We start from the raw sequence: 23,546 nt of genomic DNA on the forward strand, positions 1-23,546 counted from the left end.
CCATCTGTGGGGCTGCTGGCATTGCTAGTTCAAACAGTTAGTTCATCTGGAGGAAAAATATTTAACTTGGGGTATATGGGGCTTCAGAGGCAGAAGGGCACACTCTAAGAAAGTGCCCTGCTGGTCCTTTAATCCTGCTTTCTTCACTATGTGGTGCACGTTGGCTGGCTCAGGAGGTGTGCCCTGCTCCTCCAATGCTGTGATGTGACCAGCAACCCCCAGAGATCGGTGGCTCTGCAGCTGCATGTCCTGCCTTCTGAACTCTGAGTCCTGGGAGGGGACTGGAAGAGCTGAACGGTTTTATCTGCACCAGCCACCCCTAACTATCTTAAAGCCCCAAACCACGAGGGGCAGTTGGTTACACAGCACAGTAGGGTGCAAGCTATTAGCCCCAAGTGTTTCCAGATTCCATTTGGTGCAGGGCACGAGCCCTTTCCCACACGATATCTGAACTGAACCTCATCAGCAGTGCCCAGGTTCAGATCCTGACCCAGCCTGCACTGCAGCACTAACCTGAGATGAAAGGCGTCAAATGACAGGATACAGAGTGCTGAGAGCTGGCAGCGGAGGTTTCTTCTGCAGACATCTTGCTGGTTGTTTTAAGGTCTTCTGCCTCTAAGTGGCACCATGCTGAGTGATTGAACACTTGCTAGAATCTGTTCTACCTTTTATTGCAATGATTTATTACAGAGCTCCCAGTTTCCAAACTCTGAACTTTCACAAACGCTGCCTGGATGTCAGAGCCCTTTTGTCAGAAACACCAGAGCCTTCTGGAGTGATGGTCCCGGTACTACAAAACCCCTTTGGAAAGCCACAGCTCTTGAACCAGCATGGGGAAAGACTGAACTTTCATTTTTAGAGAAGGCTTTCACATCCCCAGGATCTGCATCTGAGAGGTACTCAAAATACAGCCAAGAGAAGCTTTCTTTGCTGTAAATTTCCAGAGGATTACACTGAATCATAGTCTTGCATAGTCCAGTTTATGGATTTGTACGTACTTAATATAATTAGGCTCAGATTGTCTTTATGTAGCTTCTGCTCAGAGAGCAGGAACTAATTTGGAAGGGGGACAGAGGGTGTCCCAGAATGGATGGGTCCAGTCTACGTCTACTACGAGACAGACAGACACACACTTGTTCTGAACATCCTAAAACTGCTTAAGCGAAGCGCACTCCCCAGACTAGCTATGCAGTACTGGCAATGTTGTGCTGCTTAAGACAGAAGGAATTGATTTCTCTGTGCTCACAACACAATAGCATTCAGATATTCAAGCACCTATTATGAAATCTGACTTTGCTTTAGTACTTAGAAGTCCTCGCATATTTTGTGGCATTTAGGGCTGTCTTACTCTGCCTGAAAATACAGTGAGGTTTTCCTGTCCCTACATAATGAAACAAAATCCACACCCCAAACTCCTACAGCTCAAAACAACCAACCAGTGCAGCCCAGGAAAACTGTGGATACTTTCGGAGAGCTAAAGAAATGTACATCATGAGAAAAGTTTTCCTGTATTTGAGAGAAGGTTGTCAGGATGGTAATATAGTACAGTGTGTAGTGAGGACTGGGAGATTTATGTGCCGATTCTGTGTATGATTTATTTTGATGAATTGTTTTTTATCAATATGTAAAAATCCAATAAATATAACTCCCTTTACAAAGGCTTGCTCCAGTCCCAGTGTTTCAGTGGACAGTTTTGGCAGAAAGTCAGGATGTGCATTAAAAACACACTTTTTGAGAAGTCTAATAAATAAAAGCTCTGAAATATGGTTTCCTACTGAGAAAGGCATTTTAAATCATTTTGATAAAGAACCTAAATTAGGCCTTAAAAGGAGGGGGAAGCTAGGTCCCTGCAACTAATTATTTATAGGTATTTTGAATATAAAAGTCCAGGAAAGCCTGCCTCCATCCCCCATTCTCTGCCACAATAAAGGGGAAAGAAAAAGCCATTCCCCTTCCACCTCCCACCCAAATTATAAGGCAGAAGTGTTAGAAAGGGGCCAAAGAAAACAAAATTAAAATAGGGAACAGAGAACTGACAAAAACAAGGAACTTCAGAAGTCCTGGAAAAAAAAAAAACCTGCACACTTTCTCCCCAAAGCAGCGATAGCAGGAGGGGACAGGTCTTCACTTCTCCTCCTCATTACTCAAGAGCAGTGGGCTGCTACTCACCCCAGTCCTCTGAAGAGGGAATATACTGATATTTGCTAAGCACCACAGGGAATGTTTTTAGAAGTGAATAAACATTTGAATAGCCCCATTCTCTCTGAAAGTCAAAGCAATTTAGAGATGGCATAGAAGTCAAAACTGCTGGGGATGTCGGCTTCTGAATCACTTAAGTGCTTCTGGATATGTTAGTCCAAAAACGTAGCTGACGTTTGGCATGTGTACAGCCACCCATGGGCCTTGCCTTCAGGGGAGTTACAGCACAGCGACCTGCTACCCCCTGCAGCAGAACCAGTGGGGCTGAAGATGTGCTCTGTGCTTCAGTGGGAGAGTCTGTGGCTCCGCAGCAGCAATTGGCAGCGCCCTGGTTTGGATCTCAAGCCAAGCCCAGAAACTCAGGTGCAGTTCACAAGGCTCAAGGCTCTGAATGGGAAGGCTGACAAATGAGAGATTAATAAATGGAAGCACAGTGTGTGTGCTGGAGAGATTTCTGCTATGGTGGTTGTGCCTACCAGGCTTCCTACTGAACTTACTGCTATTCATCTTACAGACATCTAGAATTTCCCTCCCTGTTCTCAGCTTCACCTTGTACTCCCTTCTGCCTCCAGGCACGAGATGCTCTTGTCCCTGCACAAGGGCCATTCATTCTCTGCTCCATCAGGAGCGCTTCCCTCTGAGTTTGGGTTCATCCCTCTCCTTAAATCTGACCTTCACATCTTCCTTCTCATTGCAGGGCTCAGTAAGGTGCACTACAGAAAGAGCCACTGCACTTGCTGAAGCAGGAGGCTGCTAGCACTAGGGAAGGAGAACACAAACCTCAGAAAATTAATAGAAGCATTTAAGAGTTGGAATTTAACAATGTGGGTCTGCATCTACCTTTGGCCTGCCTCTGTGCTGTAGTTTCATAGGACACAAGAGCCCTTTTGTTGATTGGGGCCAGTTACTACAAGTCTTCTAGCATCCTCCAAATCCAAGCAAGACGAGGCTGCCCAGACTTACAGACAGCTTGCAGCCCTGATGTGGGCACAGCCTGAACTTGCAGACAGTGCCCTCTCAGGTCAGAAAGAGCAGAAAAGCTCAGCCACACAGCACCAGTGCAGCATTTAGCTCCAAAGCTGACACAAATACGTGGCCAAGTTTTCAAAACAGCTGAGCAGCTTCAGGGCTTTGTTACCTGCAAACACATCAGCGGGAACGGCAGGACTCAGTTCTGAAAACCTGGGCTGGGAGTACTCAAAAAACGGGCCAAGGGCTCCTCTGAAAATATCCTAAATGACCAAATGAGAAAGAGCAACGGATAGAATGGCAGCACAAAACCAGAAGGTGCTAGCTGCAATTGAAGACAAGATTTTGTCCCCAGTTCACAGCAGCTCTGAGATTTCTCTCAACCCACCAAAAAGAGAAAAGAGAAGTTCACAGATAGTCAAAATGTAAAAAAGAAAAAAAAAAAAAGCAAGAAAAAAGCAGAAATCTGAATTCAAACTGAGACTTAAGTAATAAAAAAAACCTGCCAAAAATGTTCATTTGTTTCAGGAAAACTTAAACACAGGCTTCTGACATCTTCAACTTAACCAAAAAACATCAGCCATAATGATTCCTCCATCCGATTCAACATTAATATTCAGACAAATGTCAGAAGCTGTCATTTCCCAAGTGAAAGCAATCCACATTCATTTACAGCTGGAACACCTAAGGCCACACTGCTTCTGATGAACCAGCGGTAAATTTTAAGCTGAAATGAAAGAAAGAAGTAGAAGCCGATGCCTGAGTGCCTTCTGAAAAACATCAAAATGTATTTTCTTTTCAGTCCCTAAAAAAAGGATCTGATTATTTAGGGATCCTTTCCTCCTCACTTCATTATCATTAGCTTAGCAGCGCTGGGTTATCTAATTACTCAGCTAGAGCTGGAAACTGCATTTTCATGTAATAAGGTGTAAGAGGACTAGGCTGTCTAGCTTAGTAGTCAGTACTTGAAGAACAGCTGTAAAGAGTAGAGTCGGGAAGGCTGCAGCACAAGAGGAAATCCTCAGTAGAATTCAAGTGCTTTACATCTGTCATAAACATACTTCCAGATCAAATTAAAGGAATTTCTTTTAACTGTATTCACAGGCTCCAAACACTCCACACAACAAGCTGCCTGAGATCTTAGTCATTCTGAGAAATGAATCATTCCCCTTGTCATCTGGCTGTTCTCTGCTGACTGCTAATTTGCTGTATATTGATTTTAAGACTCTGTTAACACATTATATTTTTGTGTTAAGCCAGGAAGGCTTTTCTTGCTGAAAAATCACGTCCCATCCTTATTCCTCACAATATTCAGTTTTGTTCCTTCTCATTTATTTAGAATGACTGATCAACGCTGTTTAATCAGCTTTTAGTGGCTCTGTGAATTGTTCCATGCTATTGTAACCACCTACATGTTTTTCTACCAGCATTTAACATCACAACATGAGTTCTACGTTTTGGACTTCCGTGTTTGCCTACTAATGCAAAAACTCAGCAGAGCAAATGAACGTTGAGGTAACACCCTGAGATTTTGGAATTCAACTGCTCAGAGAAATGACTGAAGGAAGAACTGAAAACACAGATCATAGGAACAACACCAGCATTTTCCTCACTGATTTGAAACAGGTCAGGACTTCAAAAAATTCCTGTAAGGACCTGTGCTGTTACAGCTGGCGATTAAAATTTACAATGAATTAGATAATAAATATTTTGTTTGCTTCTTCTGAAATGTCATTAGCAGTGACGTCGCTCACCGGGCTATTACAGAACTGCTGTTGGCAAAAATTGAAGTGTAACACAGCAAAGCTTCATGTTTCAGATGCTTATAAAACTTAATTCCCTGAATAACGCTACTAATTTGGGTCTACTTGTATGCCTGAAGATTGTACATAAATATTTTTAGTATGTACTTAGACCACAACTTTGCTTTTATTGAACTGTTTCTAGCGGGTCTAAGATCTTTGTCACTTCAAAATAAAACACGTTGGTTACATTAAAGGTATTCAAACATTCAACAGATTTGCAGTTCCTTGCAAACATTTCTTTTCATGCTGATTTTCTAAAAACAGGGACCAAAAGCATGTCTTTCCATCACTGCTACAGAACCCTATGATTCTGTGACTCCCCATTCTACCCGTACTCTCACAGATCATTCTGGAAAAACCATTTCAGTGGTTCTCTGCCCTGCAGACTTTCACTACAGCAGGTGTTGGCTGCAAACTTCGGAGCTTTGTGCCTGGGACACTTTTCTCAGAGGAAATGCAGCCAAGGACCTTGCCCTTTAAGCACACATTAACATCTTGAATACAAAGTTTTTCGGTAGCAAGAAATTCAAAGTGGGAGCTGAAGCTCTGCTGATCAGTACATCTGTGAAACAAGCACGGACTGGAGATTAGAAGAGCCACGGAAGAACCATGCCACTAGCACAGAGAAAAGCGCAATTTAAATTCAAATGTATAATTATCAGAAACAGGGCATGTGTATTAGCTGTAAGATTACTCATGTTTCAAAAAACTCCCAGTACATGAAATACAGACACTTAACACAGCCTGGGGTGGAAGAAATCACACAGAAATGCGAAGGCAGAACGCGATACATGTGCTATGAGACATCTGAAAAACAAGTCTGAGTCCGTGATGATTACATGCCAAATACATCTGTGAGCTAAAGGAAGCTGTGCCACACTGGTAGGTTTGGGGAGATACTTTTTTCATTTCACAGGAGCCTACACACTGGATGCAAAATGTGTACTTGTAAGTATACATGATGTACATGAAGTATATAAAAGAAGAAAATGGCCTTCATAATTTACCACTAATATGTCAAAGGAAGAACCATCCAACACAAAAATGGAGGAAGCTGCACAACCTACCCGATCTGTTTTTGTGTATGTTCCATGTAAATGGAAACACAAACCTATTAAAAGCAGTTTACTCAGTAATTCAGACTGAGGAATATGCTGATGGGTACGTCACCCTTACCCTTAAACTGCAGTTTATTAAACATTTCATATCTGATACATGCGAGTAGAGTGGAGGACTAAATGAGAGGATCGCTTTGCTGCTAATCCTAACGTTTCAGTCACTGTAAGGTTTTGTCCATTCAACACACCTTACAAATAACAGACAGAACTCTGCTTTCAATTACTGGGGTGCAACTGACTGAAGTCAGCAGATGTTGCACCTCAGGAGCTGTTAGAAGGACTGGATGCTGAAGAAAAGCCTGGGAGAAAAGCTCTGAAGAGAAAGCTTCTGATGAAAAACTGATTTTTCAAATAAAGGGAAATTCTGTGACAAGCGTGTTTCACAGGCAACAATGAATTGTTATGAATCAGTTTTCTGTTGAGATCTTGAAACATTTAGTTTTCACTGTCTGAATTTTTTGGAGGAAATAAGTGTAATCATTTGACACGCTGCTGGGAGATAGGGAAGGCAAATGAGAAGAAGGAAATCCACCATCTGTCAGAGAGTTCATTACAAATTATCAGTTCAAAGTTTGAAATGTTCAGTAAGAAGGATGAGATACAGGCAGGTACATGATTTTCAGCACAGCAACATGTGAGTGCAGCATGATGCGGGCATTCAGCGCTGGTGGGTTTGTTCCACAGCCACCAAGCAGAGCGTGTCTGGCAGCAACACACTACAGAAGTGTCAGTGCTTGTTCAGAGAACAACGCACAAGAATAGAGCTCCAAAAACGGGTGGAAATTAAGCCTCCATAAATTTAGCAGTTTCCCAGGGTGTAAATGCAAGCAGGGATTTCAGGAAGCAGAGCGAGTGAAATAAGGCAGGTGCCTGTCCCTGAGCAGAGCAGTCTGGAGGTGGTTAGTACACACCACAAGTGTTTTCAGCCCACTTTGCAGAGCTGGTCCAGGAGGAGCAGCACCGCACCTGGAAAAGGTGAGCGCTTCGGACACCATGGCACAGAACTGCCCTGAAGGTCAGCTTGGTGCTCTGGGCCATAAAGGAGAAATGTGAGGCTGTCTATAAACTTCACTTTCATGGGAAGTCCGGAGAGTCCCATGAAGTTGATAGGACTATTCTGAGGACCAAGAATCACTTGCATCAAATAAAAATTTCAGGGTTAGGTCATAAAGCATGCAAAATATATTGTATCATGAAATATGAGTCAACACCGCAATGATACAGACATTACTCATGTGTATGTTAGACATCTCTGTTACATGAACAAACCCTACCTTCTATTCTTGGGAAAGGTTATTGAAAACAGAACTCCTGCAGAGGATAGTTGGGGCTTGGCTCTGACAGCTCAGCTCCTTTCCACCTCAGAGATCTGCAAAGTTATTCGGGGCAGCTGCTGTTCTGTGACTGGGCTCCCACGTGGACTCACAGTGTGTCGGTGCGATGCACCTCAGCCATTGCAGATGCTGTGTGAGGAGGGCAAGCGCTCGGACTGCTCTGGTAGACAGGAGCAAGATGTGACAGAGCCCCAGGCCAGCCAGAAGTCATTGTGTGCAGGGAAACGGTACATTTACAGCTCTACTGGCCGAAGTTGGATGGGGAATTAAGAACGCTATGTGGACAACTCGTCCTTGTTAGCTGCATGTGGAGATTTCTGGGAGAAAAGATTTCTGTTAACTTCTATTCCTCTCATATCCAGAAGACACCAAGAACACAGCCCTGACTTGTTAGGCACTGTGCAGCACGTGTAAAATCCAAGTAGCCACCGCACAAAGCTCGCCTGCTATTTTAAGGCTGGCTACTGAAATAAGTGGGGTTATGCAGACTGTGAAAGAGAGGGAGGAAGGGAAGGAAGAGGGCTAAACAGCAGTAGGAAACATGGCTAGAAAGGACTATTTGCACAACTGATGGTTCCGAGCCGTTAGATTACGCTGACAGTACATTAATCATATGTTACAGCCATATGCACACATAGTGATAAATTTATATTTATGTCTGCCTGTAAATGAACATTAGATGCAAATTATGTAAAATATTGACAATGTTATATCACGTTAATAGGATAAATATATTAAATATTGTACATATAAAAATATTTTTGCATTACACCATCAGAAGGAATTACAAAAATAAGTATGTGGGAGATGAGCTTATGGCCTACACTAGCTCCAAAGATTGGGCACAAAATCCCAGATTGCCCACAGACTCCTTCTGTAGTTTAGTAAAAGCTTCCCATTGGGTTCAGATGATAGTTGCTAAGACCTGGATGCTGAAAGTCACTTGGGTCACTCTGCAGTATACTTGCTCTTGAATGACCCTCCCTTCACCACACTCACTTTGCCAAAAAAAAACCAAACCAACAACCCTGCAGCCCAGCTCTCTCTATACTGAATTTAAGAGCCTCGCTTTGGTCTTGTCTGTTTTAGGTGCTGGCTGCCCACCAGCAGCAGCATGTCTCCCACTAACCCAGTCTGTGGCCGTACATGAAAACACCAAGTGCTTTTTGCTGCAGGAAGATCTTCCTTACAAAGCCTGGGGAAAAGGAGTAGTTAAAAAGTAATTCTAAACCCCAGATTTTTTTGAGCATGTGTATGTTGTGATTGCTTTGCTCTGGGACTATCTTCTAGTTTCTTCCCTCTTTTGCCATATGCTGCCCTGATGACACCACCTCCGGGAGGGAGTGTTTGGGCAATTTCCCTGACAGTGCTGAAAAGTCCCTTTGCACCCACCTCTCCTGTTCTGCTGCCTCAACTCCTGCACTGCTCTCCACGGATGAATTCCTGCAGCGTTTCCTTTAACCACCTCACATCTCCCTCGTTGGAGGCTTGTGTGCTCAGCTTACATCCAGTCTCATCAGGATGTCTTTTTGATTTAAGCTCTTGTCTTCTCCCTGCTAGGCCTAATACCTCATCTGTTAGCCACTGCTGCCTTTTGCATTGTTTCTTTATCCCCGTCATATTGTGTTCTGTGTCTCGGCTGACATCTTCTCCCTCACACCGCGACTCATTTGGTCCCTTTTTAGTGCTGGCATGCCAACTGCACCTCCAACTGCCTGTTAACTTCTGCTCTGAAGCTGTCACTGATATGCCCTGGGAGAAATCCTTTGCATGGAAATAGCATTGTTTTTTTTTTTCCCCCACTTGTATTTTTCTGGGACATAAAACGTCCATATCAGAAGATCAGAATCCAGGAGATAGATAAAGGGCAAGTGGTGACGTTTTACTAGGAATTCATTGACATATGGTCAGAAGTCAGTCAACTCTGCTTACAGAAGGGAGTATCTGTGCAACTGTCCTGTCACTGATTTAGTTTCCACTTCAAGATGTAATGTGTCCTTTATCTTATTTGCTCTTCCCTTACCTCCTTCTCCCATTCTATATCATATTTAGGAACAGTATTCCTCTGCTTCCCCTTCCATTAGAAAGAATCCCTACAACAGAAGCACCATTGACTGTGCAGAGCAGAGCAGCAGAGAAAGTCGTGTGCCTTCACGAATAGCAGCCCTGATCCCACGAGCACTTCTGCATTAACGTCAATGAAACATTCAAGTCCATAAAGTTAAGTCTGTGTGATGACCTCCGGCAGGCCAAAACCTTGGAGCCTACTCGGACATCATGAGTGGGTACAGGCACAAATTTGATCATTCCAATATTCATTGAGCTCTGAAAATAAACTATTCGAGGAGATGCTTTAGAAAGAATTATTCACAAATTCTCTAATAGTTTCTTTACTCTCTCAATAAGCTTGGAATATAAGCTTCCTGTTACACGGCTCCCTTGTTTGTGATATTTCCTAGCAAAAAAAAAGTTTAAACTTAAGGAGAAAGTTTTGAAGAAACATGGGCAGCTGTCACAGTCACATTAATGTCTTTTGGAACAACAGACAGAATTAGACAGACAGATACTAAATGAAAAAAAGACCTAAATAAAGATCAAACCCAACAAAGAAAACATTCCAAGAGTGGTTCTTGAAGACTTTCAAGGGCGTTCGAGTAGCATTTCCCCTACTCAAAAATGCATCAAAAAGCAGAAGTGGATCTTTACAACAGTAGCATGTCCTTACATTTTATAGGCCAAGGTTACTGCTGGCTGGCTTAGGAAGAAAATGCTTCACCACTGAACGGTCTTCAATTTTTATAGGTCACTATTAACACAGTTTGGAAACAGAGTATCAGACCGCATTAGGCACTGGCTGTGTTCTGGTCTCTATATATTCTCCCTTACCATATATCCAAATAGTGCATTTTTTTTTTTCTATATAGATACAGGTGTTGTGTTATTTGGAAAGAGTGAACACAGGCTCTCAGTTTTAGTTCTGTTGACTGCTTTGCATAACAGGATGCCCTACTGCACATTTATCTGCACGCAGTGACGCCATGTCAAATTTTTACACAACATTTAGCAAAACTTCTCAAATCCAGAATGCAGAGAAAAGCTGAGCACATACAGCATAACCGTCTCCACAAAAAACATTCCCATTATGTTTCTGTTTGCTTCAGACATTCACTCTATTGAACATAGGTAACAGTGGGAACACTTGAACAACCAGCTCTGTGCAATTCTAAGCAAGTGTGGGAGTATATTCACGGAGAAGGAGCTGCCCATGCACACAGTTACACTCACAAACTTAAGTCACATTGCCTCCCTCATCTCATCAAGAAAGAAAAAATACGTAGCAAGAGAAAGCACAAAAGCCAGTCTTCGTGTACTGCAAGTCTAAAAGATCAAGCACACAGATGCTTACAGGCCCACTACATGTAAGCACGTTGAGGTTTTGGTTTAAGATGTAACCTTACCACTTTTAAGTACCACTGTACTCTAACTACATATCCATGGCTGGATGTTCTTGGTAAGTATTCAAGGATGTTGCTGCTAATAGCAGTCTTCATATAAAAGCCTGAGGAACAGTATATACTAATGTCATTTCAGTGGAGAGAGCAGGAAATACTTTGCAACAAGAGAAAACCTTCTGTAACATGATCAGCAAGAAGCCCTGATGTCGCTGTATGCACAGCCTCTTTCTGGTACCAAGTCCACACCCTAGGTGAAGGAAGGAGTCAAAGAAGGGGAGGATTTGTGAATTACTGTTCTTTGTGACCCAGGGCATCCAGACAGGATAACCCAGCTCTGCATCTGTGCTGCCGACTACAAGGAGTTAAATAAGTTGTGACCTATGCTTGCCCATTTATCATTTACCTGCACACTCCGATCAATAATGCACACTGCTTTTTGGCTTCTCTTCTTACATCAGAGGCAAAGCCACCAGAACGGTGCCCACAGCGTGACTAAAGGCACATTTATGCTTGCTGCTGACCCAAAAGTAAGATCTGTCTGCCCTTGTGCAACCTTACTCTAGGATAAGGCCTCTCTGTTTCTGCTGCTGAGTTCCATTCCCAGATGAAGAAATAAAGCACAGAGTGTCTTCAAGATGGGAGCAAATGAGAAGACATGTCAAAAGAACAACTACAACAGGAACTCTTAAATGCCAGGTCTTAAATCATTCTGGCAAATTGTCACTGTGCTTATATTTCTGCCTTACTCCCCCAAGTTTGGTGATGGATGACTACTGATAGGAATAAGTTGGAACTTGTGGCTGATCCCAGCATTCCCCTGCTGCCACAAGGTAAGGAATTGGTTCTGATTCAGTTTAAGAACTTAATGTAACCACATCAGAAAAACAAACCCGATTTGTAGCTCAAAGGAATACATTGTCAGGATGCAGTATACAATATTGAGAACTACTTTTAAAATTGCAGAGAGCCAGTAGCTCTTTCTATCCCATTGAGGTGCCGATTGTGGTTGGCATTAAAAAGCCTCCTCAAATGGGTGCTCCTGGGGGTTTCTCTTTGGCAAGTTCTGCATATTAAGGTGTCCAAATCAGCTGAACACATCGACTTCTCTATGAGATATTTAACAGGAAGAAGCACGCGCTGTTCTTTAAGGCTTCATTTATACTGCATGATATAGTTCAGGAAACTGACAGAGATTAGGTAACTTGCTAAAGAACACATGGCAAGCAGGTGGCAGAACAGAACTACAGCTTGGAAATGCCTCTTGCTCTTCTGTCTGCTGAAGAGTCAGACGAGGCTGACCTGTGTGAATGTAATGAGGAAGGGAACGAGGCAGAGAGTGCACAAGAACTTCTCTCCTTTTATCACACCTTTGCATGCCCGCGAGGGCCCTGACCTCTCCTACCCCGAGCCCTCTGCAAGGGGGCAGGTTCAGGAAGGATCAGGGTGAAATGTGAACTCACTATTTATCACTCTGAGAGGTCAGACAGAGAATCTGGACGTGAGGCAGAAGCATCTTGGATTTCTTCCAAGGCTGGAGTAGCTGCTGTGGTATGCGCTGCCCGGGATTTTCTGATTCAGCTCTAAGCCTATTCAGAGGCTCTGCCTGAAATTTCTTTCATTCTTATCCATTCAGCTGAGGGCACTCAGGTCATCCTGACCACTAGACAGCATCCCTTCGTACTGCAGAGCCCTGCTACTCCAGTGCCTGCAGCAAAGCAGCTCTGCAGTCAGTGGAAACAGCTTTGCTCTGCTGACACAGGTTTACAGCAGTGAAGGATCTGGCCTCGTATTTTGACTGTCACAAGCAGGACTGCTCTTTCCTATTTTCATCATCACCAAGAAGATTTTGTTTAGGACTGTGGTCTAAAAAGATCTTATTATAGAGAAATGAAAAGAAAACTCATCTAAAATCTGGTTACATTGAAAAATTCCAGCTGTCTTGCAATTCAATGCAGCTGTGCTATCTAGTATCTTTTTTCTCTTCCTTTTGCATCTCTTTATAGAACATTAGCTTCTATAGAAATATGCCTTTTTTTTTTCCTTACACATGGCAATTTTTTTCCCCTCCCCTCTTCATTATTTGCTGGCTGTTATTTCCACCAATCAAACCTACAGACTCTAACAAGGAAAATGCAAAGATATTTTGAGACAGAGGAGCAGCAAGGAGGAAAAAAATAGCATTTGATGTGAAGATTTTTTACTGGCAGTCGCTTGTCCATGATTTTTCCTTATAGAAACAGTAATACGATGATATTATGCAACCGCCTTCACACATTAGAATCATTATGAGCAGTAGCTCTGTGATACCATGCAGCAGGTGCTAGAAACAGTTTTTGCTTTTTTTCCCCAAAGCAACTACAAAATTACTTACGATTTCATTACAGAACAATCAACGCTTTGTGGGGAGAAGTTTGTATTATTTTGTGATTGTGTTAGCAAGAAAAAAAATACATATCTTTCTGGGGAGCGTGCAGCAGTCTCCAGGTGAAAACTAAGCTGAGTTCGTTTGTAGCCAAATGCCGATGTCCTCAGTCAAGCAAAACTCTGATGGAACTGGAAGGGCTCCAATCCTCACTGCTCTCTGCTCCCCCATGTGAGCCCACATCAGGAGGGCTCTCTGCAATTCACCTGAGCACCGAACAACGCAGAGCAGTGGGCAAAATGCAATCCCTCATCCAAGGCTGAAAGGGTCACTACAAGGGGAGCTCTTACGTTTATCTCACTGTTAGGATGAACATGAAATCCGAATGCTTTATCAAAAAAAAAGTCAGCATATGTGGGGTGAGACAGGCTCACACGCAGGCAGGTGGGAGGTGCAGCCAAAGCCCCCTGAGAGGCACCAGCCCACTTCAAGCAACGTGTGTCTTTTATCCTCTCTCCAGTGAAACCCCAGGGCTTAAGAAAGCCTCACCTCTGGCCAGCTCAGGTTACTCCAGCAGGAGTAACTCCAGGTGATGCCAGGCAGCCACAGCCTGAGCCCTGCAGGTCTCCATGTGAGGAGGACCAGCAGGTTTATACAGGTATCTCCATCCCAGCACTCCCTGCTCCCAACACCCCCATGGCACCTGAGCCTCAGAACTGCTACATTCTGATCAGAAACCAAGCAGAGATTTTTCTCAAGTTTCTCCTTTTTGGTCAGGGAATTGAAAAGCTGTGGTAGAAATCTAGGAGCCTCAGTTCCTCACCGCTTCATTTTCATACCCCAAAGACTGAAATCCTTCCCCCCTGAAGCCTACCTTCATCTGTTAGCCCTAAGATATAATTAAAATATTAAAAAGTAATTTTCCACTCAGCAAAATATGTTGCCTATCATTTTCCATTATCAGAAAAAGCTTTGCTCTAATTTTACAAATACTTGCTACTAAATGTTACCTTTAAAAGCTGAAAAAAAAAAAAAATTAAATAACTCTTACATTAAGGACAGGCAGCAGAAACGGGAAAAACCATACAAGAAGAAATGGTGTGTGTACATTTCTCATTAGCAAAAGAACAGACAGGCACAGTAACGCAGTGGTTACCAAATGACTGAAACATTTTGCCTGAATGTGAACACCTAAAGAGCAAATCACAACATTCAAAGCTACAGCAACACAGTGCAGCATTTGTTACATCTGAAAGCAGAGATACAGATCAATTATACTCAGGGGAAAATAACATCATTCCTTGCAAGGAACAGCTTTGAGTAAGACATACCACGCTTTCAGGAATGGTATTTTAAACACCGATCACAGCTGATTGTGGTTGCGCTGCCAGAGGAAAACACAGGAATAATATTGTTTCCAAGCCTCGGTGTCACACTGAATCAGCAGCAAGGCCCTGGATAGCTGCTTTAGCCACTGCTTTCCAGACAGATACGCTTTAGAGCTGGTTGCTTCAGCTACAAAGCCAGAGCATGAAGAAAGCGAGCGTGGCGATTCCTGCACACAGCGTGAGGGACTGCCAGGGGTTTTAGCAACGCTGCTCTGTAAGGAAGGGACGTGAGGACCTGGTCATTTTAGAAGGACTCCCTGGGGATCTCTGGCTGTTGCCATTGAGCATAGCTGGGGCAACAGGACAGCTGCAGGTTGCAGCCTCAGCCGCAGAGCCTGCTGGCTGTCAGACTCGGGCCCTCTGACAACCGCATGCTCTTAACAGCTCGAGTGAAAGCAGCACCCAGTGACCTGCTAGCCAGAACATACACAACGCATACAATGGCTTGTCTTTGTAGCTGCTCCATCAGCACAGCCTCCCGCAGAACTGAGCTCAAACCGCCAATGGATTGGTGCAAATCAGCAGGCATAAGTAAATGCCTTTTTGTCACCGTTCCTATGAAGACAGTACCTGACCCTTCACTCAGATCTATGCTTCTTCTCATGCTCAAATCCAGCTGCTCAGCCCTGGGTACCTCTGCATGCATCTGGCTTCCCCCAGCAGCTGTGTTACACAGCTACACATCCTCACGCCTCCCAGGCCTAGTGTTTATTGTAGAAAAAATACACGGGTTCTGGAAGCATTCGATCCCCACATTCTAGGGCTGTGAATGCATATATAAATAAGGGAAAAGAACTGACAAAATGCACTCCTTCGTGTGAAAACAAACAAATTCCACGGCCAGAGAAACCCAGGTCCCACTCGCGCGATCCACGCTCTCCAGACAGCCGAGGCGGGGCGGCTGACCCAGCCAGCATTTGGGGACGTTCAGGGTGCTCCCCATTCTCCGGCCCCTTTTCCGGCCGCGGGGGAAACGGGGCGGCACGCCGGGCCCGAGGAGCCGCTTTGTGCCGGGCGCTCGCTCTGCGCCACGGCCGGTAGGTGGCGCTGTCGCACCGCGCAGGCGGACGCCGCTCCGCAGCGCTGCGCTCCGCGCGCTCCAGCCGCCGAAGGGGCCCGGCAGCAGCAGGGGGGGGGAGGCTTCCGCGCCCGGCCCTGAGAAGCGGGCACTTTCTTGCAATTAAAATTGTTTCCATCGCTTTGTCTTTCCGTATTATTTTTTCTTTTTTATCCCCCCACAGGGTTTGTATTACATTTTTGTTTTTTTCTCCCCTGTTTATTTATTTATTTATTTATTTACTTTCAGCATGAAAGAATCAGCTCGCTGCAAAGCCCCAGAAACTCTCGGGAATTCCCGCACGGAGATGAATATGGATGAAAATCTATATTACCCCAGGCACCAACTTAGCGCAGGATGTTTATGAAATATTCCTCAAATGCAGTTTATTTACAAATCAAGTTATCCACTTATGCGAGACACTTAAAACATTTAGGCGCTCAGTGGGCAGTTGTTATTATTGCTATTAGCAGTGGTTGGCTGCAGGTGCTCAGCGCTGGGCATGGTGGCATTGCGGCCCTCCTGCCCAGCAGGGACTGCCAGTGGCCAGTTCTGACCACGAGAAGTTCCCTATCTGCATCAGCCAGAGCCGAGGCCGAGGTACAGAAGGAAACTGAGGGAGGAAGAACAGCTTCCAGGACTATATTTTATTTTTTCCATGGATTTCTGTTAGCCGCATTTGTTCAGAGTACCCACAACATCAGAGGAATTCAGATCAGGAAAGAAGCTGATGAGAAACGGATATTTCTTCCCTGCTCATGTTAGTGCATCACACACTTCTTCCTCGTTTCTTTGGGCAGAAGAGATCACACGCCCAGCCTTAACACAACCCAGCTTTGCACCATTAAAAGGAGGATAAACTGGAACACTTGGGAAGGACTACACGAGCTTCGAAAGCATATTTTTAGCAAACCCCTGAGCCCTAACCATTTGTAAAATGAGAAAAATTCCTTAGCAGACTCTGAGCTGCATTCCAGTACACGGAGCTGTACCGCTGCACAGGCACTGCAAAACATGCAAACATTCTGCATTCTCTATTTCTGTCGTACGCATTTGAGCAAGGGCAACACGCAGCACTGTCCCTGTCTCACAGAAAGCGATAACTATGGTAACAGGATGTCAGCTGGTGGAGGATTTTGTTTTTACATCCACTTTCCCACACATGCATTAGGATTTTGCATCTGTAGCAAAGCTGTGCTCGCTGCGCTCGGAGCAGAGAAAGCTCCATGGCCGGTGCTGTCTGCAGCGTGCAGCACACTGAGCTGTGCGAGACGTGGAGCCGAGCACACTGCAACTTCAGGGCAGAGGGAGCAACTCTTTTCATGAAGGATCTCTCTAACTCATCAAAAGACAGACAGACTTTGCCCATACAGAGTACAAAATCACAGCAAGAACTTGCTAACCCTTTGCAACCCCTCCGGACGGAGTCTTTCTCCGTTTGGTGAGGATGGAATTGCTTGAGGTGCGTACCAGCCCCTTCCTTTTAACTGCCTTGTCATCCCTGAGGAAGGGATGGAATTCTGTGTTTCAGAGCAGGGCTCTTTCTTTGTTGATTTGCCTCCCGCTCTGTTTTAAGCAAGCATTTCAAATGGAAACCCTCTGATACAAATATCTGCCTGACAGTAAAACTATCCAACAAAATCTGAAGTGCCTCTGCTCTGCATATCGCACACACACCACTATTTATTTCCCTATGCCACTTCCTTCTACAGAACCATCCCTAAATAACCTCTTCCTGCCAATTAAAATAACAATCTTTTTCATGTTAAAAAAAAAAAAAAAAAGAAAAAAAAAAGGTGAAAAATATATGCAGAGTGGTTGAGTCTTTGTTGCTACGTGCTGTTTCTCATCAAAGGTTTCCACTCTTCTCTCAGGTAATCTGGAAGAGGGAGAGAAATCTGAGGCATCCTGTATGGGCAATGAGCTCCTTCCTTCCCCACGGTCCTGCCTAGCAAGGCAGAGGGCTTTCTCACACATCAGTTTCACTTATGTACACCGATTAAGAAAATAATTTGCTGATGAAGAAAAATAAACAAACAGAACAAAAAAGCAATTGTAAAAGGAGCAGTGGAAAAGATCCTTGTGAGCACGGAACTCGGATAAAGCTGACCAGCACCAGAAAAACAAACGCCCCAAAACTCAGAGGCAGATGTTCTGTCCTTAGCTCACCCCTGTGCAGCAGGGCACTGCAGCCCATTTCACACTGTTTAGAGAGTCATGCTCTTTGCATGCTGCTCTCCTGTGTAAATACGAATGCAGAACAGCAGAGCTGTCATCCTTCTTGCTAAGTTCCCTAAACTTCAGGGAATTTAGAGACAGACCTTCAGCAGCATTATAGGCCCTCTGAATAGAAAATTTGTCCTTTCTCTCTTGAATAAAAACCAAAAGGAAAAGCCCCATGAAACCCTCCCTGGATGTTTGAAAGAAGCTTATCGATCAGATAGACCTCAATACTGATAAGATGTGCATTTTTTTAAGATGCAATTTCTAAACAAATACGCTTTTCTTTCCACGGGAGCTGGGCAGAAATGGGTGGTGGGATCTGAGACCTCTGTTCCAGAGGAGGGCGGATGGTACAGCCTCTCTGCATTTCTGAATTCAGGAACTGCTCAAGTTATTTGCTAGATCCTCGTCTCTTCGAGTTCTAGGGGGCGAAAATGAAGTTAAATTAAAAGCTTTTAGAAAAGACCTTTTATTTGGTACTTATCTGAAAGGTAAGCATCACAGTTTTTGTGTGTCCACAAACATACTTATGCAATATTGCTTTAACTGGGTCTTTTTAATACCATAGATCCATCTCCTGTGAAGTTATGCTATTATATACATGACCTTGAGAGCCAATTCCATGTGTGAAATTGACACAGCACTGAATGCTCATACAAGCCAGGAGCATGCATGCTAACCCTGTGTACTGACATGTCTGGATTTTTTTAAGGTTCCGTAGCAAAAACAGCTACTATTTACAGTGAAATAAATTGCCTGCCTTTAATGTTCATTTTCCCAAAGCATCTGCTGAAAAGCTTTCGTCCACGTGCTGCACCTGCTAAAATCAGATTAAAGCAAAACCAAAGCTGTTTTCTAAAGGGTCCGTGTCTGGGGGAGGGTGAGGAATTCAAAAAGGAGCTGCCACCAGGAAGACTTTTTAAAAAGTATTTTGTGGTTTAAAATGAGAAACTGAATTTCTTTTTTTTCTTTTTTTTAATGGAAAAAAAAGTAACTAAATTTAGACCAAGATAAAAGCCAGCAATAAAAATCAAGTTAAAGGCTCCCACTTGGCTAGGGCTTAATTTGAAATAGAAAGAAGTTTGTAACCAAACCAAAGCTGTCTCTACACCCAACAACCCTGCACTGACCATGAAGTGCTCTGCTAGGAATAGATGTCTGCATTTGCTCATTTTTCACAGCAAAAATGCATCAGCTTAGTTCAAAGAATAAATGTTTTAAGGATCTTACTGGATAAATGATGAATTATAATATTAACTGGTTTAGTGATTATTTGGTGCTTGTCTCTCCGTTTCTGTTCTGGCTGAAGGCTAGAAATGGAGAAATAAAAGCCTGATGGACAGAATGTTTGTTTGGGTAATAGCTAACAAAGCCAGCTGTGAGGTACCTAAAAAGGACAGATCAGGTATCAATTCTGCCTTAAATATTACATCTGCTTTCAATATTTGTGGTCATTTCAGGTCTTTGCAAAGGTACTTAACACTGCCTTTCACTTTGTTACACCAACGTGTTCTGTGACAGCAGAGTTCTGCCCATTCAAATGAGATCGCCCTATGGAGCATCCTTCTCATGTCACGGCTTTTGATTAAAGCATGCTTCCAGCACACAGTCTCATCTTCCCCACTCTCCCCCCTGCTCGTGTGAAGTCATTTGCAATATAAATTACAGAATCAACTGTTGAGTTTACAAATTGAATATGCATGAAGATATTGCATAATATTATTAACTTTTCCGGCCTAATAGAGGTAAATACGTCTAAAATTTTTGTTGGTGGAAGAGCGGATATTTATATACTGTAGGTATTAATTACAGTTGGACTAATTTAAAGTTTCTGTTATTAATTCCCTCATAGTTTTACTGCCATCAGGATTAACTGCAGGACCTACGAGCACAACCGCTTGGTAATATTCTTAATTACACAGAGGAAACATTCTCCTTATAGTTAAAACAGCCCTTTAACAAGCACCTTGTAGTCTCGTTTGTTAAAAATAAATATTAGTGCAGAAAAAAAAAAAACAGAGGCCAATGCTACGAGAATAAAAATGGGCTGCGGGGACTCAGCCTCGCCATGAATTTGGTGAGTGCCTGATTCCTTGTTTGGTTGAAAAAAGACTGGATTGGCTATCGACAGGTCCCTATCAATAGGCAGACCCCGGAGGTCTGGCTATTTGCACATAGCCTGATTGACTTGTCCTTAATAGACACATAATTGTTGACAAATACCTTGCAATAGACTGTGGCAGGCATGGCCAGGCAGACAAAAGAGGCTTCTCTGCGAGAAGAGAGAGCAGAGAGGAGCGACTCGGGGACGTGGCACCTTAACCAGGAGACAGCCAGCTTCCCACAAGAAGCTTTCAGAGCAGAACCTGTAAAGCCAGCCCTGCTTTGTACCTCCAGCAGTGACAGCCAGCGCAGACATGAAAAGCAGCGCTGTCTGTAGAGCGTGTGGGATCCATTCAGGGCTCCTCTTCTTCTGTGCAACTTCAAAATAGAGCTTAATCATAACAGCAAACCTCTGCACTTAATACCACGCTTTCCCCAGGGCCTGAAGATTTAAAAAACATGACTGGATTTCTTCCTATCACTGTTTGCTTTCTATCAGCATCCACTCCAGCTGTTACTACAGACCGAATCCCAGGGCAGGTGGACCCTCAGCTGCTCTTAAGGCCTAATATTTCCACCAATTCATTAAATAATACAGCAACGTTAATTGTACAAGTAGATTAACTGAATGCACTGGCTGGGCTGTGTGGCTCTGCAGCATTCCAGTCTCCATTGATTGCTGCAATCACTGTGGACTGGTGGCACTTCCGAAAGCGAGACACAAAAGTGGATGCTTAATTCAAGTCACCAGTTGCCCAACATTTTGCCCGACCTTTCAAGGAAATGTGTGGTAGAGGTTGCACTCTACATCTAAGGATCTGGGACGAAGCGCAGCTTCAGTTTTCGTGCAGTGCCTTCACACACACAATTCAAAACGAGAGTAAAATAATACATTTACTGTGAGATTATTTTCTGCGTTAAATAAGAACGTGGAGGAAAAAAAAAAAGGTGTAAGGAAGGGAAAAAAAGAGATAATAAACTGCATTTATCTGTCCTCAAGATAATAGTCCTATATTAGATATGTTGGGGAATTAATTACATGGATTTTTAGAATGTTTAGTACATTATAGGCATTGCAATACTTGTCACAAAACAAAAGGCCATTGAAATGATGCAGTACAGCCTTAGGCAGCCATAAAAGAACAAATTGTTCAAGTTTGTATATCAGTGCGAGATCCAAAGAAGCCTGGCTCCAAGGGAAATACCAGTGAAACGCAGAGATGTACCTACTCTGTGGATTTACCCAGAACGCTGGACTCTGGCCTTTCAGTCCAGGGTTTGATGTGCTACCTTTCCCCCTTAGTGGCAAGCTGAGAAATCACTCCTGAACGTTTGCCTTGCAGGATTTCTTCCCTCAGTCATTGTGGATTTAGTAATTCCTGCCCTGCTGGGATACAGAGCTTGTCAGAGAGAGGTGACACCGTTATCCTGTGGCGTAAGCAACTCGCAGAGAGAAGACAGAGAGGTGGGGGAAGAGGGTCAGGTCAGGAAGGGTGCTCGTTGAACCTCTAAGCTAATGTCTTCAGCTTCCCACCTCTAAGCTCCCCCACCTCTTCCCTCCCAAACTAATAAAAATAACCATTAAAAAAAAAAAAACAGGGAAAAAAAAAAAGAAAAAAAAAAAAGCAGCGCAGGCCGTGATCACAGAGACAAGTAAAGTAGGTTACAAATTAGTGTGACACCATCAAGGTGACACTGTAGACAACCTCTGACACCCGACACAAAGCTGAATGCCTTGTGCCAAAAAGACCTTGAGCCTTGTCTTTGATTCTTATTGATCAAATACATAGATTAAATACAGTATCAGATGGCAAGGCTAAAGCCTGGATTCTGCATGCAGCAAAGACCCTCAGACATGAAAGACCAGATATACAACAGAGATAGGGAGACAGGCAGATAGGGAGAGAGATACAGCACGACTGTATTGTGAATAAACAGCTGTAGGCTCAGGCAGACAATTTTATCTGGCAGATGGGTTGGGCTTTTTGCACTTACTGCACTTCTTACAGGTCATGAAATTCAAATGTCAGTAACATCAGGAATAAGGGACAGCGTTTTTAACTGCGTTTTTGCAATCCCTAAACATTCCTACGCATGTGCATCCTGTAACCAGCTGCCTCAAAACGGTGTGAGTGCTTGTGCGTGTGTGTATATGTCCATTAATTCAGAATTACTCCAATTACGAGCTTTTGATGCTCCAAACCCCTCTTTCTAACCCAAAAGAGATGGAAAGCCCTCGGCCTGTCCAATCAGATCATTTTCCCTCCTGCCTGTAGCAGATGTAAGCAATTTACTTTTTTATTTCTGCATATTCAGTGCGAGCGGAGCTGTTGGTGACTTCTCACCCCGGAGCCTGCAGGATTCTAACCCTATCAAATTAAAGCATTTTGCTCACTTATTCCCAAGCGCTCGGCTGCTGCTTAGCAGGCCTCCTGCTGCATAGCAATGGCGGGCGTTCGTGTCCGCTCATACCCTGAGCCTAATCAGAGATTATTAAGGAAAATATACAGTGCTTTAATTTGATGAGACTGGTTGTAGGTGCTGCAGTTAAAGGTCACACTCTTGCGTGTATCTCCCTCAGTCACTGTAATATTTTCCTCTCGCTTGACAATCCTCCGCTCCAAACAATAGGCCAAGAAGACACGTTTATTTTTGTCACGCTGTGATGAGCTCAATAGGGACAAAAATGAATTATTTAAAGTTCGCATAAACAAACAACCCCAGGCCAGGTTCCCCTTGGCCCCTTTGCCCCCTTTGCGTTCTGCGCACGCGTGTGCGCACACTCGCTTTGTCTGCCTCTTGCCTTCAGAGTGCATTCAATAAAACCCCTCTCCATTCGAAAGCAAAACCATTCTGATGTGAAGCCCAGGCACGGTGGCTGATTGGCAAGCACCTGTGGAAGCATGCGGGTACGTCCCAGCATCAAGAGCCTGGAAAGGACTTTCTGCTTTGGCTCAGAAAGCTTTCTTCACCCAATAGGAGGCAACGGGGCTGTCCTGGGCAGAAGAAAATACACATGCAAGAAGGGATGTGACAGGCACTGAGCCTGCTGCCAACACTGGGAACCAAAGGGGTTTGGTTCAGTCCTCTGCAATTCAAAGGGCTGAGGGAAGGGAATCACTCCAGCCTGATTGCGCCATGGTAATTAGCTCGTGGCCTCATCTAATTTCACACTGCTTCCAGCCGAGGCTCTGTGGGTGTGGCAGGGGGCTGCAGGAAGAGCATACAACAATTTTCTTCTTTCCTCTGCCATAACTGTGCTGACATTTGTTAAAATAGCGAGGTGCTTTGGTCTCTTGTAAGAGCTGTGTGGTGGGGAGGAAAAGAGCGAGCCAGCGAGAGACGGGTGGGCTAATGGTAATCTCCTGTCGAGCCTAATGATTTGAGCATATGTGTCCATGCAGCAGACCAACAGCAGGCTTATTTACCTCCAAAATTTACATGAGAATTGCTTTATGCAGCTGTATGTAAAAATTCAAACCACACAGTGTCACTGTATCACGCAGGTCAATCCGAAGCCCAGTGGCATTATA

At 44.0% G+C, this 23,546-nt stretch overlaps 1 protein-coding gene and 1 long non-coding RNA gene across 3 annotated transcripts in view; one reads left to right on the top strand and one right to left on the bottom strand.

Annotated features, from left to right (window-relative positions):
• The window catches only part of LOC125698371 (protein FAM169B-like), a 262,140-nt gene extending 256,957 nt beyond the window's left edge, over window positions 1-5,183 (top strand). The window contains exon 21 of the mRNA XM_048956594.1: window positions 691-5,183. The gene's annotated coding sequence lies outside the window, so the exon portion shown is untranslated. The remainder of the gene's footprint in view (window positions 1-690) is intronic.
• The window catches only part of LOC125698374 (uncharacterized), a 99,591-nt gene that overhangs the window by 37,260 nt on the left and 38,785 nt on the right, over window positions 1-23,546 (bottom strand). The gene's annotated exons all lie outside the window — the stretch shown is intronic.

The sequence above is a fragment of the Lagopus muta genome, chromosome 10 (assembly GCF_023343835.1).
Source record: "Lagopus muta isolate bLagMut1 chromosome 10, bLagMut1 primary, whole genome shotgun sequence".
NCBI classification, from domain to species: Eukaryota; Metazoa; Chordata; class Aves; order Galliformes; family Phasianidae; genus Lagopus; species Lagopus muta.